This window comes from Pelmatolapia mariae, linkage group LG13 (genome assembly GCF_036321145.2).
Source record: "Pelmatolapia mariae isolate MD_Pm_ZW linkage group LG13, Pm_UMD_F_2, whole genome shotgun sequence".
NCBI classification, from domain to species: domain Eukaryota; kingdom Metazoa; phylum Chordata; class Actinopteri; order Cichliformes; family Cichlidae; genus Pelmatolapia; species Pelmatolapia mariae.
The window spans coordinates 36,405,587-36,426,347 of NC_086238.1; the positions used below are offsets into that span (position 1 = coordinate 36,405,587).

At 43.4% G+C, this 20,761-nt stretch overlaps 1 long non-coding RNA gene and 1 pseudogene across 1 annotated transcript; one reads left to right on the top strand and one right to left on the bottom strand.

Moving 5' to 3' along the window:
• LOC134640026 (NACHT, LRR and PYD domains-containing protein 12-like) overlaps window positions 1-9,882 on the top strand; it is a 70,969-nt pseudogene extending 61,087 nt beyond the window's left edge.
• A 942-nt stretch (window positions 9,883-10,824) lies between these two features.
• Window positions 10,825-15,054, bottom strand: LOC134640027 (uncharacterized). The gene is made up of 4 exons (XR_010095395.1): window positions 14,907-15,054; window positions 13,054-13,787; window positions 12,829-12,954; window positions 10,825-12,294 (listed from the first exon to the last, which is right to left on the bottom strand). It is a non-coding gene; the product is annotated as an uncharacterized LOC134640027 (long non-coding RNA).
• Window positions 15,055-20,761: the final 5,707 nt, after the last annotated feature.

A 20,761-nucleotide genomic window follows, 5' to 3' on the forward strand; every position in this document is an offset into this window, starting at 1 on the left:
CACCTTTCTCCTAAAACTCTCCATTGAGTCCGCTGGGTCCATGGTGGCTGGATTATTCTGTCAGGGTCTGTGTAGGCAGACCGTGGGGAGATGGGGAAATAGGACCCAAACGCCGGACTCTACAGTGCAGCAGTGTTTATTTACAAGGTGGTGAAGTAAACAACAGTAAATCCCCAGTTTCCCAGACTCCCGTGTAGTGTCTTCTTCCCAAAAGTCTCCGTGTAGTGCTCTCTGCCCCAGTGTCCCTGCACTCCTCGTGCTCACTGCTCCTTCTCATCCCACACTCCTCCTGAGGGGACAACAATAGAGACAGCCATTACACACTTATTCCAGCAGGCATACACTCACACTTGACTGTGCTTGAAGACTGACGTGTAGTCAACCGCAATAATCCAGCGTCGGTGGAAGCTCCATCGCTCATCTTAATAGCTTCCCCGACGAGCCCAGATGAGGAGCAGGTGTGCGGCAAGGACCTAGGGTGTGGCCAGCCCTCAAGTCAGGCCACGCCCCCAGGGCTGAAGGTGCCTGTAACTTGGCCACAGAAGAAAGGCAACACACACACACATACCTGCCTACAAACAGATGCGCACAGGGGCAGTGCAGAGAACACACCAAATAATAATAGTAATGACAAAAATAATAACAATAATAATAATAATAATAATAATAATAATAATAATAATACTAATAACAAAAATAGTCATAGTCCCCACTGCCCACAGACCCCGAGTCCCCAGAGCCGGATCCGTGACACCATCTCCTTTTGTCTTCAGTCGTGTACGGGGAACAACCAAAAACCTCTGAGTCTGTGAGCGGAGACAATGAGCAGCAGTGTATTTTGTATGAAGCTTGGACAAATCATCTGGGGCAGGGCCATTTAGTGCTCTGTATGTTAAAACAAGAATTTTAAAATGAACTCTAAAATCTATTGGGAGCCAGTGTAAAGAATATAAAATTGGAGTAATGTGAGCTCACTTGCTATGAGTCAGTAGTCTAGCCGCCGCATTTTGTATAGCTTGGAGGCGACAAAGGGATGATTTGTCCAAGCTGGTAAACAGGGCATTACCATAATCTAAACGCAATGACACAAATGCATGAACAATTTTTTCCAGTACAGGTAAGGATACCACATGTTGCAGTTTAGAAATGTTCCTTAAATGAAAGAAACAGGAACAAGAAAAAGATTTTACATGTGAGTCAAGGCCCAGAGAAGAATCAAATATTACTCCAAGTTTTCAAATGTTTGGCTTAGCAGAAGGATAGAAAGAGGCAAGAACAGACCTGGCAGATCCCCAAAGAATGCATCCCCTAGAAGCTGTAATAACTGTGTATTACAAGGGTCAAATAATTTTCAATTCTACTTATTTATACAGCACCAAATCACAGTGACAGATGCCTCAAGACCCTACACTAATATCTAGAGGAAACCCCAACAATTGTATGACCCCCTGTGAGCAAGCACTTTGGTGACAGTGGGAAGGAAAAACTCCCTTAAAACAGCAGAATCAGGCTCGGGGGGGCATCTGCCACGACCGGTTGGGGTGAGAGGAGGAAAACAGGACAAAGACAAGCGCAAAGACAAGCGCAAAGACAAGCGCAAAGACAGCGAAAGCCAATTGACATCGCCTCTCGTCACCTTCGAGAGCGGTCTTGAATGACTATGTCAAGGATGGAGGGTTTAGATTATGCTAGTGAAAGCACATGAGAAGTGAAGGGAATCCAGAAGAATTATGTGCGCGGCGCAGTATGTATGTTTTGGAAGGAGTGATAGAGGACAGAACCTGGCACTGGAATTAAGTGTCTTGACAGCTGCCTCTCCGGTGTTCTACGCTCCTCCTGAGGGGAAACAACAGAGCAGCAAGCACGGGGTGTGCGGAAGCACGGGAGTGGAGAACACGGAGCACGGACTTTTAAGAAGAAGACACGACACGGCAGTCAGGGGAGCGCACGGGGATTTATTGTCATTTTGCTGCACTGTAAATAAACGCACTGCTCAGCATAAAGAGTCCAGCATTTGGGTCCTCATTCCCCACATCCCCACGGTCTGCCACACAGCCCGTGACAGAACAATCCCGCCAGATCGACCCAGCGGACTCATTGGAGAAATTCAGGAGGGAGGTGACGGATAAAATTAATGGACTATGCAACCTATGGCTGGCGGCGCTTGGGAAGAAGTGCATCGCGCAGTGGAAAAGCAGCTGTGGGAAACACTGGCTTGTTTCCCTTGGGTAATGGATATTCTCTTTTCAATAGTCGCTGACTTCTTAATTAACACCCTTCACCTCCACTCTCCAACTCAGGCTGCTCTACAGCCTGGCCAGCTGGTGGATCCTCAGCCTGACACGCTGGCCCCGGCATCGTCAAGGAAGCGACGCTCGCACCGCCAATGCAACTCACCGCAGCTGGATTCCCGGACTTTCCAACTGCCGGCTGTGGTGAGTAATAAGGACAATTTTTCTCTACCCACTCCGTCTTTTTGTTTGTTAACAGAAGACTGTGAGACAGCAAACACTAAGGTAGCCTGGCCACCAGCTAAGCTGTTTGAAGTTCAGCCATTTGCTCCACCTATTGTAGCCTCCACCCTGCTACCCACTTCAGCAGCCCCGGATGCTGTGGTGATTAAAATTGGCTCTGCTAATTTTGAAAATTCCCTCCCTGTGACTATTAAAATGAAGGAAGAAAAGAGATGAGGAGGAAAGGATAAGAGTAGAGGCAGAGAAGAAGAGGCTTGCAGAGGTGGAGAGGGTTAAGATGGAAAAGAGAAGGCAGGAAGAGCAAGTACTGGCTGAGGAGAAGAGACTGGAGGAAAACACTCCTGAGGTTGCTAATATTAAAGAACTTGAGAGTCCAGAGACTGTGTTCGTGGCTGCTGATGTGTTGGAGGGCCTGGTGTTGGAGAGCCCGGTGCCTGAGCATTGTTTAGCTAAGCCTGACAGCCACAAGACATTTCCTCACTCCGGGGCTTCCCCAGGGACTGAACTGGAGGCCTCAGCTAGCTCTGGGTTCCTGGAGATTGTTGCAGTTGCTGTGCTGTGCTGTCTATCAGCACAGCCTGTAGCTGTAACTCAGTCATCTGCCCAGCTTGAAATCCAGTCATCTGCCAAGCTTGAAGCTCACTCAGCTGCCTAGCCGGTAGCACAGTTAGCTGCCCAGCCTGTTGCACAGCCCATAGTTGCCCAGCCTGTAGCACAGCCGGCAACACTGCCGCTTCTATCCTCTGCTGAATGCTCAGAGAAGCTCAGTCTGCCAGCAGAGGACTGCAGGGCGCTACTGGTGCTGAACAGAATATCTGCTCTGCACAGCCCCAGCCGCAGCATGAGCCGGCTGTGTGCCCTGTACAGTCACAGTCGGCAATCCCTTGGCCAAAGGTCTCCGGCTTCACCGTCTGCAGCTGCTACACTGCCATCATCTCATCTGTCTGCAGCTGCCACACCACTCTTGGCTTCACCATCTGCAGCTGCTATGCCATCTTTGCCTCCACTACCCGAGGCCACCATTCCACCACCATAACAAACGCTCGTAGCTGTGATGCCGCCGCCAGGACCCGCTCAGCCAGAGCAGGAGTTCAGCGTGCCGGAGGGGCCCATGCTACCTGAGCAAGAGGTCAGCGTGCCGGAGGGGCCGGCGCTGCCCGAGCAGGAGGTCAGCGAGCTGCACGCCCATGTCTACATCCACGTTCTGCATGGCCGGCACGTCACGGATTTGTTGCCGTCCTATGCCGGCGCCCACCTGAGCTGGACCCGTGGCAGGCCACCTGAGCTGCAACACCATTGCCAATGGACCCACGGCAGGCCACCTGAGCAGCCACGGTGCCACTGCCGGAATCGTGGCAGGCCGCCAGAGAGTTACATTGCCACCATCCGATCAGCAGCAGGCCGCCTGAACCGTTTTGCTGCCGCTGCCAGACCCATGGCAGGCCACCTGAACTGCAACGCTGCCGTTGGGCCCATGGCAGGCCGCCAGAGCTGCTATGAATGCGATGAATGGTAAATGGTAAATGGCCGGTACTTGTATAGCGCTTTACTTAGTCCCTATGGACCCCAAAGCGCTTTACACTACATTCAGTCATCCACCCATTCACACACACATTCACACACTGGTGATGGCAAGCTACAAGCCTCGCCTCTGTCAGTGCGCCCCAGGGCAGCTGTGGTTACAATGTAGCTTGCCATTGCCAGTGTGTGAATGTGTGTGTGAATGGGTGAATGACTGAATGTAGTGTAAAGCGCTTTGGGGTCCTTAGGGACTGAGTAAAGCGCTATACAAATGCAGGCCATTTACCATTTACCATTTACATTGTAGCCACAGCTGCCTTGGGCGCACTGACAGAGGCAAGGCTGCCGGACACTGGCGCCACGGGCCCTCTGACCACCACCAGTAGGCAACGGGTGAAGTGTCTTGCCCAAGGACACAATGAACCGGCAACCTTCTGATTACAAGACAAACTGCCAACTCTTGAGCCACGATCGCCCCCCAAAACTTGAGTAGTTGTTTGTCTGATGCATTGACGGACGAGAGGTTGATTGTAAGCGAATGGAAGGGTGAGTAAAATTATGTTACTCCTGTGTGATAAGCTGTGTTAAAGGTATTCGCTGAGACCGGACCCTGTTTGCACGTAAACGAGAATGAACAGCTTGCAGAACTGGGGGAACCTATATAGATGACAACCGGAAGGAGAGTGTTTGGAGGCATTGTCCCCGCTCCTTAAATTCCAATACTTAATCTCCAATTATGGTCAGTGGTATCGAAGGCTGCGCTGAGATCAAGCAAAATGATCACAGAACAATCCCTTGCATCAGAAGCCCTTGATAGATCATTATAGACCATTAAGAGAGCGGTGGAGTGCTGCTTTTGAAAGCCAGACTGAAAAGGGTCAAAAATCTGTAATCTGCATAGTAAGGACCTAAACTGATTTTCTACAATTTGTTTCTAGTAATTTGCTTATAAATGGCCATTTTAAAATAGGCCGATAATCACTAGTAGAGCTAGGATCTAGATTCTGTTTTTTTAAAAGACAGAATCTAACCCTAACCCCTCGGCATGTTTAAAATAGGACGGAACACAACCCTGCCTCAGTGAACTGTTGATGATGGATAGCAGTGTGGGACCGATGCTGGTGAGAGTCCCAGGCAGGACAGAGGGAGGTAATATATCTAAAGAGCATGATGAGGATTTCATTTGATCTATTACTGTAATTAAATCATTAAATGTGATTAGAGAAAAAGAAGTAAATGACCCAGGACATCAAGGGGCATCTTCATAAAGGGAGGCACTTGAGGAGATTTTGAATCTCAAGTCCATCACCTTATTTACAAAGTGATTGAGAAAAGTATTACATTATTGTGACGATTTATAACATTATTGACATAAGAGGATCTAGCCTCTTTCAGTGATGCATTATATAAGTGAAAAAGTTCTTTGAAGTGTTCATGATGGACAACCAGACCAGTGGATTTCCACAGACGCTCTGCTTTCCGACAGAAGCGTCGAAAACCACGAGTTTGATTAGGCAGGTGTAGAGCAGCCTGGCACTCTACGGCTCTGCATGATGCAGTAAGCCGCACAGCAAATCAGGGTTCCTGCCCTGATGAGCTGTGGCTTTCCATGCTTTCAGATGACAGTGAGGTGGTAAACACAGGGGGTTGAGGGGATTAATCCAGGTCTGGCAAGTCTCAGGCTTATCTTACTGGCAGCAACCCAGGAATAAAGCCCCCCGAAGATCCACTTCTCTCCGAAGCAGCACAAGAAAGCCAGCTCTCTTCCTCCGATGAGGCCTCTGAAGCAAAAAATGAGCTGATCAGCAAGAATGGACGTAAACCGGGTGCTGTGCTGCGCTCAAGCTGGCTTGGAAAAACAACCTTGTTTCGTTGAAAATTATCCATAGCGGATTTGATCACCAATAATGCATGACGATCATAAATCTGAAGGGAGATGATGCCGGATAAAATTGTAGCATAAACACTTTTCAAGTCTTTTTCATGGTTTTATCATAAATGTACAACTTTAATGTTAAAAATTGAGAGTTTTTTCTCTTGTTGTGTTTGTTTGAAGCTGCTTCCTGTTGGCTTCAGCTGTTTGGAGTTTCCATTTTCTAAACTTCTACATTCTGAACCTTCTTCAGCTCTGAGCAGATGATGAAACACTGAATGATTTCAAGCTCACACTTTGTCTAATAAACTTACATCTTTCAGATTGTGGAGCTGTGGTTTGTCAGAGATCAGCTGTGATTATCTGGCAGCAGCGCTGAAGTCCAACCCCTCCCATCTGAGAGAGCTGGACCTGAGCTACAACAAGCTGCAGGATCCAGGAGTGAAGCAGCTGTGTGGTTTTCTGGAGAGTCCAGGATGTGGACTTGAAACTCTGAGGTCAGTCACCGTGTTTTAGTTGTGTTGAATATGATGTGAAAGTTGTGCTGACACTAAACTGCAGACATAGGGCTGATATTATGATTATGATCCACACTGAGGATCTTCATGGTCAAGTCTGTTTTCTTCTGTTTCTCTGGCTTGGCTTAGTGCACCCTTAATCAGTTGTGTTTTAACGTTGCTGTCTGCAGTTTCAATAACAAGACTATTAAATCTTCCAGAGACAAAACCAGTGAGTACTTAGTCTGTTTGTCATTTTCATCAATATTTCATCAATACCATGTCACATGACAGCTAGTTTGTGCTTATTTCATTCTGCAAAAATCTATAAATTATGTTTGTTCGTTTTTTGATGATTTTTTTTAGGTACTGGTTTTGGTCAAAAATATTTTAATACTTTTAAAATCTTTTTAGTGAGTGAGAAGGTTGCAGCTGAAGAAGATGGTGGGTCCTTAAAGAAGAAAGAGAAATCCCTCACAAACAGTTTGTATTTTATTAGAAAACCACCAACAAATGAATATGATGGTAAACAGCACCAGTTAGAGTTCCAGGGAATCCTGAATTATTCAATGTTTGTCTCTCATCAGGTGACTCTGAGGTCAGACTCAATCCAGACTCATTAGACACACAGCTTGATTTGTCTCAGAATGACACAGAGGTGAGAGAAAAGCACGTGGATCTGATTATTGTGTTATGGAACAAAAACAGAGGCCTTCAGCACAGAAACTGTGTCAGGTGTGTTACAGCACAAGGCAGATTAGTCAGGCCAGACAGCCAATAAGGTTTAAGATTCAGTGTCATGTGCCATTCTGCATCATTTGATTTTGAAATTATTTTTTCAATCACATGATCAGTATTTCACTCGTAGTTTTGAAAGTATGTACAGATCAATCATGATGTGTACTCCATGTAGTTTCTTCACTGCTTACTTGTTTATTGTTGCTTTAAACAGCTGGTGTTGTTTCCTCTCTGAATTCCAGCCTCCATCAAGCTTCACCCCTGAAGTACAAACTGAATCCACACAAATCTCCTACAGGTGCTTCTAGTTTCACATTAGGTCGATAACATGTATGTAATGATGCGACATGACACGTGTGATACAGCTGGAGGTGATCAGACCTCAGCTCATACAGGCTGGTTGGAGTGCTTCAGCGCTTCTGTGTCCTACAGGTTCAGGTGTCCTGGTCCAGGTGTGTTCCAGGGTACTCTGACCAGACTGGTGTTTGTTATGGCTCAGGAGGCGGAGCTGCTGTACCAGACTGACCAATGGGATGAGAGCCTCCTTCAGCCAGCTGGAAAAACAGCTGCAGGGCCGCTGTTCAATATCACATGCTCTGAGGATGCAGTCCGTCAGCTCCACCTGCCACACTGTGAAACAAAGAAGGGTGAGCACTGTAATGCTGACTGCTGTGATGATGCTCTGAAAACATCTGTGTTACTGTGTGGTGCTCAGTTAAGATGAACTGTTCTGCATCATACAAATAACCATAATGCAGTTTATTTATAACAAGAAAGGATGGAAGTGAACTTGTAGTTTGGAGGAGATGTAATTCTCAGGTATGGTGAGAAGTAAATCTGAACCCTCAGAATTAAAAGCTCTTTGCTTTCACAGCACTGCATGTTGATGGCCTGCTGTCTGTTGCCCACATCTCTGATGATGGGATGAGCATCTTGGAGCCGCTGGAGATCACTGCCACCCATGTGGTTGTGAAAGTCCCTCACCTCTCTGCCTTTGGCCTCATCTGGGATGTCTTTAAGCGGTTCCTGAACATGGCAGAACCCATAAATGGTCAAGTTCTGCTGTTCTTCCGACCTCTGGAGACAGGATCTCGAAGAATCAACATGTTTCTGCTGCAGGAAAATATCCCTTTGCCAGAGGTAAACAGTTTCAACATCATCACTCTGTGGTCCTCTCAGAATCCAAATGATTTCTCAGCAGCTTTCTGATGTTTAACTAAAATTATGTACAGGTTTACTGGTCACTCCTCCCTGATTACCTGAAACACAGGATCAGACTCCAGTTAACTTTTCTGTAATCACATTCACCTTCAGACTTGTCAGATCTGCTGACCAATCACTACTCTTCATTATTCACTCCCAGTAATGACCCTGAGCTGTGAACATTTGATGTTTGTGAACCATAATGTCAGATCTGACACTTTACTGATAAAAATAAAATCCCAGAGCTTTCCTTCTTTGTGCAAAGTTGTTTTATCTCAAGAATTATTGTTTTTTTTTTATTCATACTGACACATGATGTTCTACACCTGATGCGTTTAAATGAGCTCTACAGGTGAATAGACTTATTAACATTACCGGCATAATAAACTGTCCTGTCACTGAAGGTGGCTGCCCAACAAGGACATGGTGCTGAATACATCGAGACCCCTGCTGACTGTCTTTTCAGCTTCGGTCAAAGGTACAGTGTCCACTGTGAACCTGAGAGCAGGATACAGCCGGAGGTGAGTCAGCAGTAACAAACTAAATGCTGCTTAAATTAAAGTCCTGGATAATTCACTCGTCATGAAAATGGCACCTCTCTGTTGTTTTTAGCAAACACAATTTCGCTTAAAGTTTGGCCCAAATTACCATCCAACATTTCAAGTTTTCCTGAGTACCAGTCCAGAGATTTTGACTCTGATAGTCAAAGACCAAGAGGGGACAGAAACCTGGAAATCATCTGTTTACCTGCCAGGTAAGGTTCCTGCCAAATGCCAGAGCAGAAATTACCCTGCAAACTTCTGCTACTAGGTTATTTTATAAAAGTTAACTGAAATCATACTTAAGTCTCTTTTCATCTGCAGTTCAGAGTGTAGTTAAATGACTTTTATCTATCTTTTTCCTTCAGCACCAAGAACAGAAACCTTAATGAGGGATGTCCCCGTAGAGGCCGGAGTCCCAGCAGCTGAGGCCCGAGTCCCGGCAGATGAGAGACTGTTCACAATTCGCTCCCGGTTTATTGAAAGAGTGTCTGAATCTGTTTTAAACAAACTTCTGGATAAACTCCTGCAGCAGCGTGTTATCAACGATCAGGAGATGGAATCAGTCAGATCACAGCAGAGCAGAGCAGATAAAGCACGAGACGTGATCGACACGGTGTGACGAAAAGGAAGTGAAGCCAGCTCACTTCTGATTGCTGCTCTCTGTGAGGAGGATCGATGCCTTTCCAAAGACCTGAGGTTAACGTGAAGGAAGACAGATTTCTAAAGAATCTGTGGAGCTGTGACGATGAATCTCAAAGACCACTGACAGTGTCATTATTGTGATCTTCATGGGAGGTGTGTTTTAAAATGGACTTTTAGTTCTGAAAGTGCCTCTCATTAAAACCTGGACTCTGAATACCTGCTGAGCAGGAGTCTGGGACCTCAGTAAGTCTCTGGGCTGCTCATTATTAGTGCACAAACCAGGAAATATGTGAAGCTCCATTAATGCTGAACCACATCTACAGGTTTAAGAGCAACACCTCAGGTTATCAGGGACTGGTGTCTGTTTCCAACAAAAAACTGAAGCTGTTTTTACCTTTGATGCTGGAATAACATATTGAATCACATGATCAGTGTTTACAATCTTTTTACTAAGGTTTAAATTCTCCTCTGTGCTAGCTTCTGCTTTAAGCAGCACGTTCTGCCTGTATAAATAAAGTTTTGCTGCTTGCTTTGTTATGGTGGACTTTGAATTCATGTTTTTAAAGAGTTTGAGCTTCCTGTTCATCTGATTGACTTCATTTTCTTCTCATATCTGAACCATGTCGTCGTGGGTCTGCATGTGTTACAGTGTTAATAAAGATGACACAGACTTATAGTAAGCTGTTTATTGAATAAAGGCTGGTGATCCATGATGATGCAAAAGGGTAAATAAAAAACCTATGACTAGAAAACCTCACTGACTGGAAACACAATAAGTAGTAATGGTCCATTTGAAGCTGAAGCTCCGACGCATGTGTAATAAAAAAACCAACACACTGCTTCACTGGTTAGTCTGAACAGAGTCACGTGACCATTGATATCATTCGGTATATCACTGCTTCAATAACCGATTCACTGGTTTATTAAGAAGTGAATCATGGCAGGATTTGTGCTGTGTTTTGGTGATTTTGTGCGAGAGCTAGTGAACCAGTGTGCGACACAATGAGATACATGGAGCCAGTGAGAAAGAGAGGACACTCTGCCTGTTCCTAAATCAAAAACAGTTCATAAACAATTCTGCCCCCAGGTCTAAAACATACATAAAAATACATTAAACATATATAATATATATATAAACTAATCTGTCCATGGGATAATTACATAACCATGAGACCGTGCCATATGTTGTTATATAGATTGTATTTGTTATCTATTGGCAAAAAAGTCACATGCAAAGGGACAACACAGCATGACACATGTTTATTCCTCAAAATAATTTTAACATGTAACATTATTTTTTCAACCTTCAGCTTCCCTGATATCTCACAGAAAAATCACATATTAAACAGAAGCCTTTAGTCAGCTGAAATGGTAAATGGTAAATGGTAAATGGACTGATTCTTATATAGCGCTTTTCTACTCTCCCGGAGTACTCAAAGCGCTGCATACAACATGCCTCATTCACCCATTCACACCCACTCATGCAAGCACTTCTAAACGCAAGTGCAAACTATAACTACATTCACACACATTCACACTCCGATGAATGCATCGGAGGGCAATTTGGGGTTAGTATCTTGCCCAAGGACACTTGACATACAGACTGGGGAAGCCTAGGATCGAACCACCAACCTTCCGATCAGTAGCTGATCTGCTCTACCACCTGCTCTACCACCTGAGCCACAGCCAGGCCCCAACATGAGCCACCAGAACCAGGCTTCCTTATGCTATGGAAGTTCACATCTTATATACACACACAGACTAAGACATTCCACAACTCTTACATGTTGGCCCATGTCACGGGGTGGGGGCTACACCTTCAGCCCCATCCTTAAAACCTTCCCCCTCACAGAGAGAATTATGACCTTGTTTTCTGCTTAGCGTCACCTACAGATTTACATCATTGATAAGCAGGAGTCTCACTATCTGTTTAACGTCTTCCATGAACTTACAATGGCCCCACTGTGTGTGATAGAGCATAAGACAAATTTGTGAAGCTAACTCAAGTGACAAAGTGATACTACTATTACAAAAGTGATATGATAAAAATATGTGATTAATACATCAGAAAAGAAATCTGCCTGTACACTCATTACCTCCAGGCCAGAACCAGGTTTCCTTATTAGCCTCCAGGAGGAACAGAAAGAAACTTCAGTAGTACCTTAGCCATTTAGTGTTCTGTGCAGAAGAGAGACCAACTATGACTGTTGGCGGTAACACACACACACTTTTGCAGAGTCCTAACCCTAACCCTAGGGACACAAAGAAAACAGCAATAAACACACACAATCAGGAACAAATGTAATCTGTGAACAATGACAGCTTTCTGGTCGTGTGAAAGTCCATGTGTCATTTACCTATGACAGCTTGACCAAGTGCACGCAATGAGATACTGATCTGTCCAAGTCAACCATGTCTTAACGGCCTCTCCAGAAGTTTCTTGTTGGTAACAGTGTAGTAATGATGAATTATATTTCTCATCAAAAACACATGTGTGGATGGACTTATATTACTTAAAAAGTAATTATTTTTCATCAGGCATGCAAAGAGCTGTTCAACAACTTGACTATTCAGCCAGCCTCTCAGCTCTGGGACAAGTTGAATTCTACATAATATGTCCTTGGAATCTTTTGTATTTCCCTCATGAAATCTGCCATACAGGACATAATGGTCGGATGATCCACTGACAGGATGAGGATATTCAGTTACACTGTCCATCCTTTCATGTAGCCATGGAAGATTCCCTCGTAATCTTCCATCCCGTGCAGCCTTGACATTTTCCTCAGTGGGCTCAGCCAGTCAACCTTCATGTGGATGAAATGGCAGTCTATTAGGAACCCAAAAGTTGGTGTGTGCCGCCAAACAGCAAGCAAAATAATAAACGCAGACATTTGGTATTTGCTTCTAGGATAGGAGAAGTTCAGCAAAATCCCTGGGACTTTCAGCACAAAGATTAAATGTAATACTGTATACAATACCACGTGGACATAGTATTACAGACCATCCACCTGTGAGCAAAGATTAAACAAGTTGTCTGTGATTGTAACTAGTTATTTTAATGCTACTTCTTATAATCACTAAGTGATGCTTACCAGAGGCACCCCATATGCTTTCAAAGACCTTGTCATATGTCTGCCTGCTCTTCATTTTCTTCCTCAGTCTGGTGATGAGATCAGGAGGGGGGTGCGAGGCAAGGTACAGTGCAACAGTGCTAACCACTGTGCCACCATGCTGCCCACATACATACACATACATACACCAACACACCATATTCACACACACAAACACATTTTTAAAGAAATCGTCAGATGAGAACAGTTTATTCTTGCAATTCTCACCTGCAAATTCTCTCTCGGAAAAAGGCAGAGTTCAGGAGACAGTTATGTTATGAAGCCCGTTCGTCCAGTCCTGGTATCTGTACACCATGTGGCACTGAGGACACAATCTATGGTACATTGAAACATCTGTTAAAGACAAACCACATTAATTTCCAAACATTAATATAGGAGAAATTATAAGTCATAATTCCACACTTAGATTTAATCTGATTCATTACAACTTACTCTCAATCACTCCTATCGTGCTGACAATCCTTGCTTTATTAGTAATTAGAACAGCCTTGTCAAGTTTAGGGTGCTCTGGCACAAAGTTTCACAAGGAATGAACCGTTTCTGATGTTCCATTTTCTGTGACATGACATCTTCTGGAAGACATTGAGAAATTTTTTTCTCTTTAAATATATAACAGATACTCCTTCCCATAGCACCATTGTCCTCACAGGAAGAAGCCTCCTGAGTCATCAGTGATGGAGGGCCTGATGATAGTGCCACATTTGACTGGAAGAGGTCTCTCTGAGTCTGAAAGAGATGCCATTTAGCAATGCAATAGTCTCAACTACACAAACACACTGGCCAGGTAAACATCTAATGATTTGTTTGAATGAGCTTTGAAGTTTTTTTTAGAAGACTAAGACCACAATGAGGGCATTTCATTTTCATTGACTTCCCATAAGCCACAGTTTCCTTCAGCACAGAGGGTAGAGCACATGAATGTTCTACCAAAGATTCAGAAGACTGTTTAGACACTGGATATAGGACATCAGGAGGGAGGCCGGGTTCCTCGGAGAGTGCAGTGGGGAGCAGTCCTGATACTGGTGGCTGACTTGGCATTGAAGAATGCTGACATGACAATAAATGCCTTGCCATATCCCCACGCCGTATGATTGTCATGTTACAGACAGGGAAGTGAACGTGTCCTGTAGTCCTACATGGCAGCCTGCACTGGCATATAATTTTGTCTGCAAGAGAGAAAAAAAAACACATGTAATTTAAATGTGGTTATATAGAATGCAATCAATTTATCTAACAATCAGAGTGTACATGTTAACAAAAACATCCAATCCACGTAACAGGCCTCAGTGCTGGTTCTAATAGTCTGAGCTGCTTCCAGCTTTATTTGTGAAGAGCACAGCAGCTTACAAAACACGTAGCTAGCTCGTACAGCTGCGACGTAAAACTTTCACAAGCTAAGATGACCTTAAAATAACAGGGCTATGTGCGGTGATGTTAGCGATAGCCATATTAGCACGTTACCTTTAACAGGTGGACAGACTGAGTAAACAGGCACTCAGTCAGAGGCCTTTGTACAAGCACACACACTTCGTAGCAGGGCGAAGCTATGAGCTAGAAAAATCCAGGCAGACAGCCTGTGTCTGTCCAACCAATCAGAGAGCTCCTTACATCCCACGGTGTGGCTAATTTGCACTGCAGCAGGATTTTTATAAAACGAAGTTGTTAATCCAGCAGCTAATCCAGAAGTTAATTCCTGAGCGAACAGGAAAGGGAAATGGATTTTGAAATGAGGAGTGGAATCGCCATTTTCAAAAACATTTTAAAAATCAGTTTATTAAATTGGAATTCAAAAATTAATTTACAAATGCAGAATTTATTCTACAATTCATTACTTAAGCACAGAATTCTTTATTTCGATGTGTGTGGCTCTTGTGGTCCTCCATACACAAGTGCCATCAAGCAACGTGGTGAACAGGAAAGAAAAATATGTTTAATAAAAACACACATTTTTTCTTGCTGATGAATGCACTGAAAGGTACAGTGTGAATAGTAAGTTTGAAGTCAACAAAGAGATTGCAGAAGTGCTGAAAAGAAGTGCATATGTATTAATTAAGAGGCTATTAATTAATAGCCTCTGTCAGTGCGCCCCAGGGCAGCTGTGGCTACAATGTAGCTTGCCATCACCTGTGTGTGAATGTGTGTGTGGGTGGATGACTCAATGTAGTGTAAAGCGCTTTGGGATCCATAGGGACTAAGTAAAGCGCTATACAAATACAGGCCATTTACCATTTTACCATTTATATATTAAATATTCATACTATATTCCTAATAATTAATAATAATACCTTGGAAAGGGAAAGCATTTTTAATGTGTCCATTTATATGTTCCTCCGTCTTTTCCCCGACAGCAGGGCTGAAAGAGGGTAGTGAAAGAGAGTCTTCTGCAACATGTTGTGCATTCCTGCAATGCTGGCTTTGAGGCAGAATTACAGATTGATATTTGCATCTGAAACAGAGAGAAAAGCAGATAAACACCATACACACATTTGAACTATTTTGATGCTACTTTATGCTGTGTTCTTCAAAGTGCTGACAACAGATTAAGTGAGATTGTGAGATCAAATATATTTTGGATGTAAAAAAAAGAAAGAAAACAGTTCAGGTTTTAGCAGAAATAACACATTACACTTAGCATGTAATAGATTTGGGGAGAAAAGTCTTTACAAAAAGATACTTTACAAGATACTTTTTTGTGACATACATATCTATTGACATACAATATATATACACAAAGGCTAACTAAAATCTGGGCAATAAGAAAGCAGTGGAGAGTAGAATAGAGAAGAGAAGTATTTTTCTTTGTGAAGAACTTTCCAATGTTGATGCAGGTGGAATGAGATGCATGAATAAAGTGTATTATGCAGTAAATGGAACGATGTAAACTGATCTCCAAAGGTTGATTCTGTTCATCTGGACGTAGCGTTTTTGTGGGAGAAACGTTTCGTCACCCATCCAAGTGACTTCTTCAGTCTCAGCTGACTGCAGGTTTCCCCAATCTTATAAACAGGACATTTGCATAATGACTGAAACCAGCCCTCTGTTTATAAGATTGGGGAAACCTGCAGTCAGCTGAGACTGAAGAAGTCACTTGGATGAGTGACGAAACGTTTCTCCCACAAAAACGCTACGTCCAGATGAACAGAATCAACTTTTGGAGATTTACTTACCTGGATGATTGAGCATGCATCAAGATGATGTAAACTGATGTTACAGACTGTAAAAAGTAGTGAAGTGAATTTGTTCAATAAGACAAAAAACAAAAGTTTGAAACTGACTACTATATGCCAACCAGAGAAGTAAAAAGTGCACACATGGTTTACTCAAGTAAAAGTATAGATAACTCGAGTTAAAAATACTTGACTAAAAGTAGAAGTATTGACTAAAGACTTTACTCAAGTGGAATTAGAAGTACAGGCTCCAAAAGTTTAATGTAACCTTGTAAAATGTAAGAAATAGAAGTAGAAGCAGAAAAAAACATACCAAAGTAAAGTACAGATACCCGAAAATTCTACTTAAATACATTAACAAAGTATTTGTACTTCGTTCCTTTCCATCTCTGATGCCGACAATAAATCATATTCTAATGCAAAATGTGGTTTAGAGACTTTTTTTGTCATGTTGCCCACAGAAGCTCAGCTCTCTTACTTAAACCAGGGCCAGGGAACAAACATCTGTGTGTCTCTGCCATGGAGCACGATAAAAAATACAAAATTTAAAAATGAACCAACCCAACCTTTACGATCCACTTGTGCGGTTTCCACTGTATCCATGCAGGGCACGTGTCTCCGCCTATGGTGGAGCTCCACAGTGGCTGCAGCCAGACCCCTCTCCATAGCTTTGGATCACAGCACGGACAAAATGAGATTCTTTTTGTTCTTTTCTCTTTGAAAGAACAGCCATACATGAGCTCAGCTCTCCCCAGAGACAGCAGCCCCACCACGTCTGTAACCCTCACAGATTCTTCCTTCTTCAGAAAAACCTACACAAATACGAGCACTGTGAGCACGGCCAATTTCACTCTGGACCCACAGACACACGAGCTGAGACTGAAACACCACACTGACTCTCTTACTGTTACCGGCACCAGGCTCCCAGCTGTGTTTGCAATATTGTGATCTCAGGTAGCATCAGTGATGTTTCCTGTTTGCAGTGCAGGACATTATCAGGAAGTCACTTTGTAATGTTGGCACAATCTTTGTGTCATGTGCTCACTGATGCTGATAGTCACACTCCCAGAAAATACACAATCAATCTCAATTCTACTTTTTCTACTTTTACCTTCTTGTTAAAGATTTGGGGTTAGGTGGGCTTCAGCTTCAGTCTGTGATTTTATCCCATCTAAGCTCCTGTTGGCAGAGTCGAATCACATCTGAGGAGACACAGAAATCATTTCAGAGAGCTGTGTCTGATGTCAAATTCTATTATCGGACTATTTCCATCTCATTGTGTCTTCAGTACTTTATAACACACAGTACAGGTGAGTTTGAAAAACACTCACATACATTTGATGCACCCGCTGTGTTAAGGACTGAATCCACTTTAAGTCACAAGAATGAGAAGTTCTTGTGACTTAAAGTATTTTACAGAAGAAAGAGAATGAACTGCTGAGTTAGTTACAAACATACAAAAAAAAGAAGCTAGCTAGCCAGGCCCCTGTAGTTGGTGCAGCAGAAGGAAGCATAGTCCCTGCTTGCTGTCCCCTGACAGACTGTCCCAAGCAGCTGGGGAAAGAGGGCGGCTGGGTGACGGTGAGGAGGAAGCATAGTCTTAAACAGAAGCCCCAGGTACACCACCAACCTGTTCATGTGTCTAACCAGTTTTCCCCACTCGGCGACACACCCGCCGGGGGTCAAACTCTGGTAATTGGTGATTCTGTTCTCAGACATGTGAAGCTAGAGACACCGGCAACCATAGTCAATTGTCTTCCAGGGGCCAGAGCAGGCGACATTGAAGGAAATTTAAAACTGCTGGCTAAGGGTAAACGTAAATACAGTAAGATCATAATTCACGTCAGCAGTAATGACACCCGGTTACGCCAATCGGAGGTCACTAAAATCAATATTGAATCGGTGTGTAACTTTGCCAAAACAATGTCGGACTCTGTAGTTTTCTCTGGTCCCCTCCCCAATCAGACCAGGAGTGACATGTTTAGCCGCATGTTCTCCTTAAATTGCTGGCTGTCTGAGTGGTGTCCCAGAAACGATGTGGGCTTCATAGATAATTGGCAAACCTTCTGGAGGAAACCTGGTCTTGTTAGGAGAGACGGCATCCATCCCACTTTGGATGGAGCAGCTCTCATTTCTAGAAATATGGACCAATTTATTAAACCCCCCAAAATATGACTATCCAGAGTTGGGACCAGGAAGCAGAGTTGCAGTCTTACACGCCTCTCTGCAGCTTCTCTCCTCCTGCTACCCCCCCAAAAACCCATCTCCATAGAGACGGTGTCAGCTCCCAAACAGACAAAAAACCTCGAAGCACAGGCCGAGGGGGCGGTGTGGCAGCAATTTTTCACACCAGTCTATTAATTAACGAAAGACCAAGACAGACTTTTAATTCATTTGAAAGCCCGATGCTTAGCCTCGTCCAACCCAGCTGTAAAACTCAGAAACCAGTCTTACTTGTTATCATCTATCGTCCACCTGGGCCTTACACAGAGTTTCTCTCTGATTTCTCAGACTTTTTATCTGATTTAGTGCTCAGCTCTGATAAAATAATTATTGTGGGTGATTTTAACATCCATGTAGATGCTAAAAATGACAGCCTCAACATTGCATTTAATCTGTTATTAGACTCAATTGGCTTCTGTCAAAATGTAAAAGAACCCACCCACCACTTTAATCACACTCTAGATCTTGTTTTAACATATGGCATAGAAACTGAACATTTAACAGTGTTTCCTGAAAACCCTCTGCTGTCTGATCATTTCCTGATAACATTTACATTTACAATGATTGATTACACAGCAGTGGAGAGTAGACTTTATCAAAGTAGATGTCTTTCTGAAAGTGCTGTAACTAAGTTTAAGAATATAATCCACCCACTGTTATCATCTTCAATGCCCTGTACCAACATAGAGCAGAGCAGCTATCTGAACGCTATTCCAACAGAGGTCGATCATCTTGTTAATAATTTTACCTCCTCACTACGTACGACTCTGGATACTGTAGCTCCAGTGAAAACTAAGGCCTCATATCAGAAGTACCTGACTCCGTGGTATAATTCTCAAACACGTAGCCTAAAGCAGATAACTCGTAAGCTGGAGAGGAAATGGCGTGTCACAAATTTAGAGGATCATCATTTAGCCTGGAGAAATAGTTTGTTGCTTTATAAGAAAGCCCTCCGCAAAGCCAGAACATCTTACTATTCATCACTGATTGAAGAAAATAAGAACAACCCCAGGTTTCTCTTCAGCACTGTAGCCAGGCTGACAAACAGTCAGAGCTCTACTGAGCCAACAATCCCTTTAACGTTAACTAGTAATGACTTCATGAACTTCTTCAGAAATAACATTTTAACAATTAGAGAAAAAATTACCAATAATCATCCCACAGATGTAATATTATCTACAGCTACTTTTAGTACCATTGATGTTAAGTTAGACTCTTTTTCTCCAATTGATCTTTCTGAGTTAACTTCAATAATTAATTCCTTCAAACCAGACCTTCCCAAAGGTCTGGTTTGAAGAATGAAAAAAAAAAAAACAAGGCTTGGACACTGCTAGCATGGGGCGCCCACACAAACGCAAAGCAGGAGATGAAGCATGGCTGAATATGTCTCCAAACCGACTTCATTCTAAGCCAAAGACTAGAAAATCTGGTGAAGCAGATCTTCCCTTTGGCTTCACCTGCACAAGTGCTGAGGTAGGTCTCCCCTGCAGAATTGGTTTTCCCTGCGTCGGGAGCAGCGCTGGGCTCTTCAAATCACGGACAAACAGGATCCTACAGTTGTTTATGTTTTTGAACCCATTTTGCACAGAGAGGCATTTTTTGAAAAATGTATTGATAGCAATGTTGAATATTATTACACAGGAAAAAAAAACTACACTTAAAATAATCACACCGTGACGCCTCTGCCTTTCTAAATGGAGGGACAGTAACTGCGTGTGTGTATGTAAGCGTGTAAAACCTGAAGATAGAGACAAAATACTGTTAATCTGACTATCTGCCATTCTGCAATTCAACCTAATGTAAACAATAACGTAGCGCACAGCGTGACGTGAATAAAGGCACATACCTTTGACGTTGCGTGATGAACTCTGTATTCCTCGTCCACACGTAAACGCAAAAAAGGAGTTTTAAAAAATCTCTGCTTTCGGTGATTCGAAACGCCGTTTACGTGTGAACGAAACAGCTGCGTTTCCAAAAGTGTAGGTGTGGACGCAGCGTAAAAGAGTTAGTAGTTTATTTTATTACTACCTGTAATTTATTGCAGATTACTTGTATTTGCTTAATTTTTTACTAAATGTTTGAGGTGTGAAATAAACCGTAATGGAGCAAAATATGGGTGTGTGTGGTTGGAGGATGTGTTTGTGCGTGCGCGCGCGCACCGGGGGGGGGGGGGGGCGAACATTTTTCTTGTAAAACAAAGGGGGGCCCAGCAAAAAAAGTTTGGGAACCACTGCTCCAAACCATCAACGTGTCTTTTAGACCCCATTCCTACAAAACTGCTCAAAGAAGTCCTGCCATTAATTAATGCTTCAATCTTAAATATAATCAACCTATCTCTAATAATCAGCTATGTACCACAGGCCTTCAAGCTGGCTGTAGTTAAACCTTTACTCAAAAAGCCATCTCTAGACCCAGCTGTCTTAGCTAATTATAGGCCAATCTCCAACCTTCCTTTCATATCAAACATCCTTGAAAGAGTAGTTGTCAAACAGCTAACAGATCATCTGCAGAGGAATGGCTTATTTGAAGAGTTTCAGTCAGGTTTCAGAGCTCATCACAGCACAGAAACAGCTTTAGTGAAGGTTACAAATGATCTTCTTATGGCCTCTGACAGTGGACTCATCTCTGTGCTTGTCCTGCTAGACCTCAGTGCAGCGTTCCATACTGTTGATAATAAAGGTGTGGAGCAGTGGGTTCAGGGTGTATTGTCAGAGGAGACTGAACTTCATCTCATGTCTGTGGAACCAGAT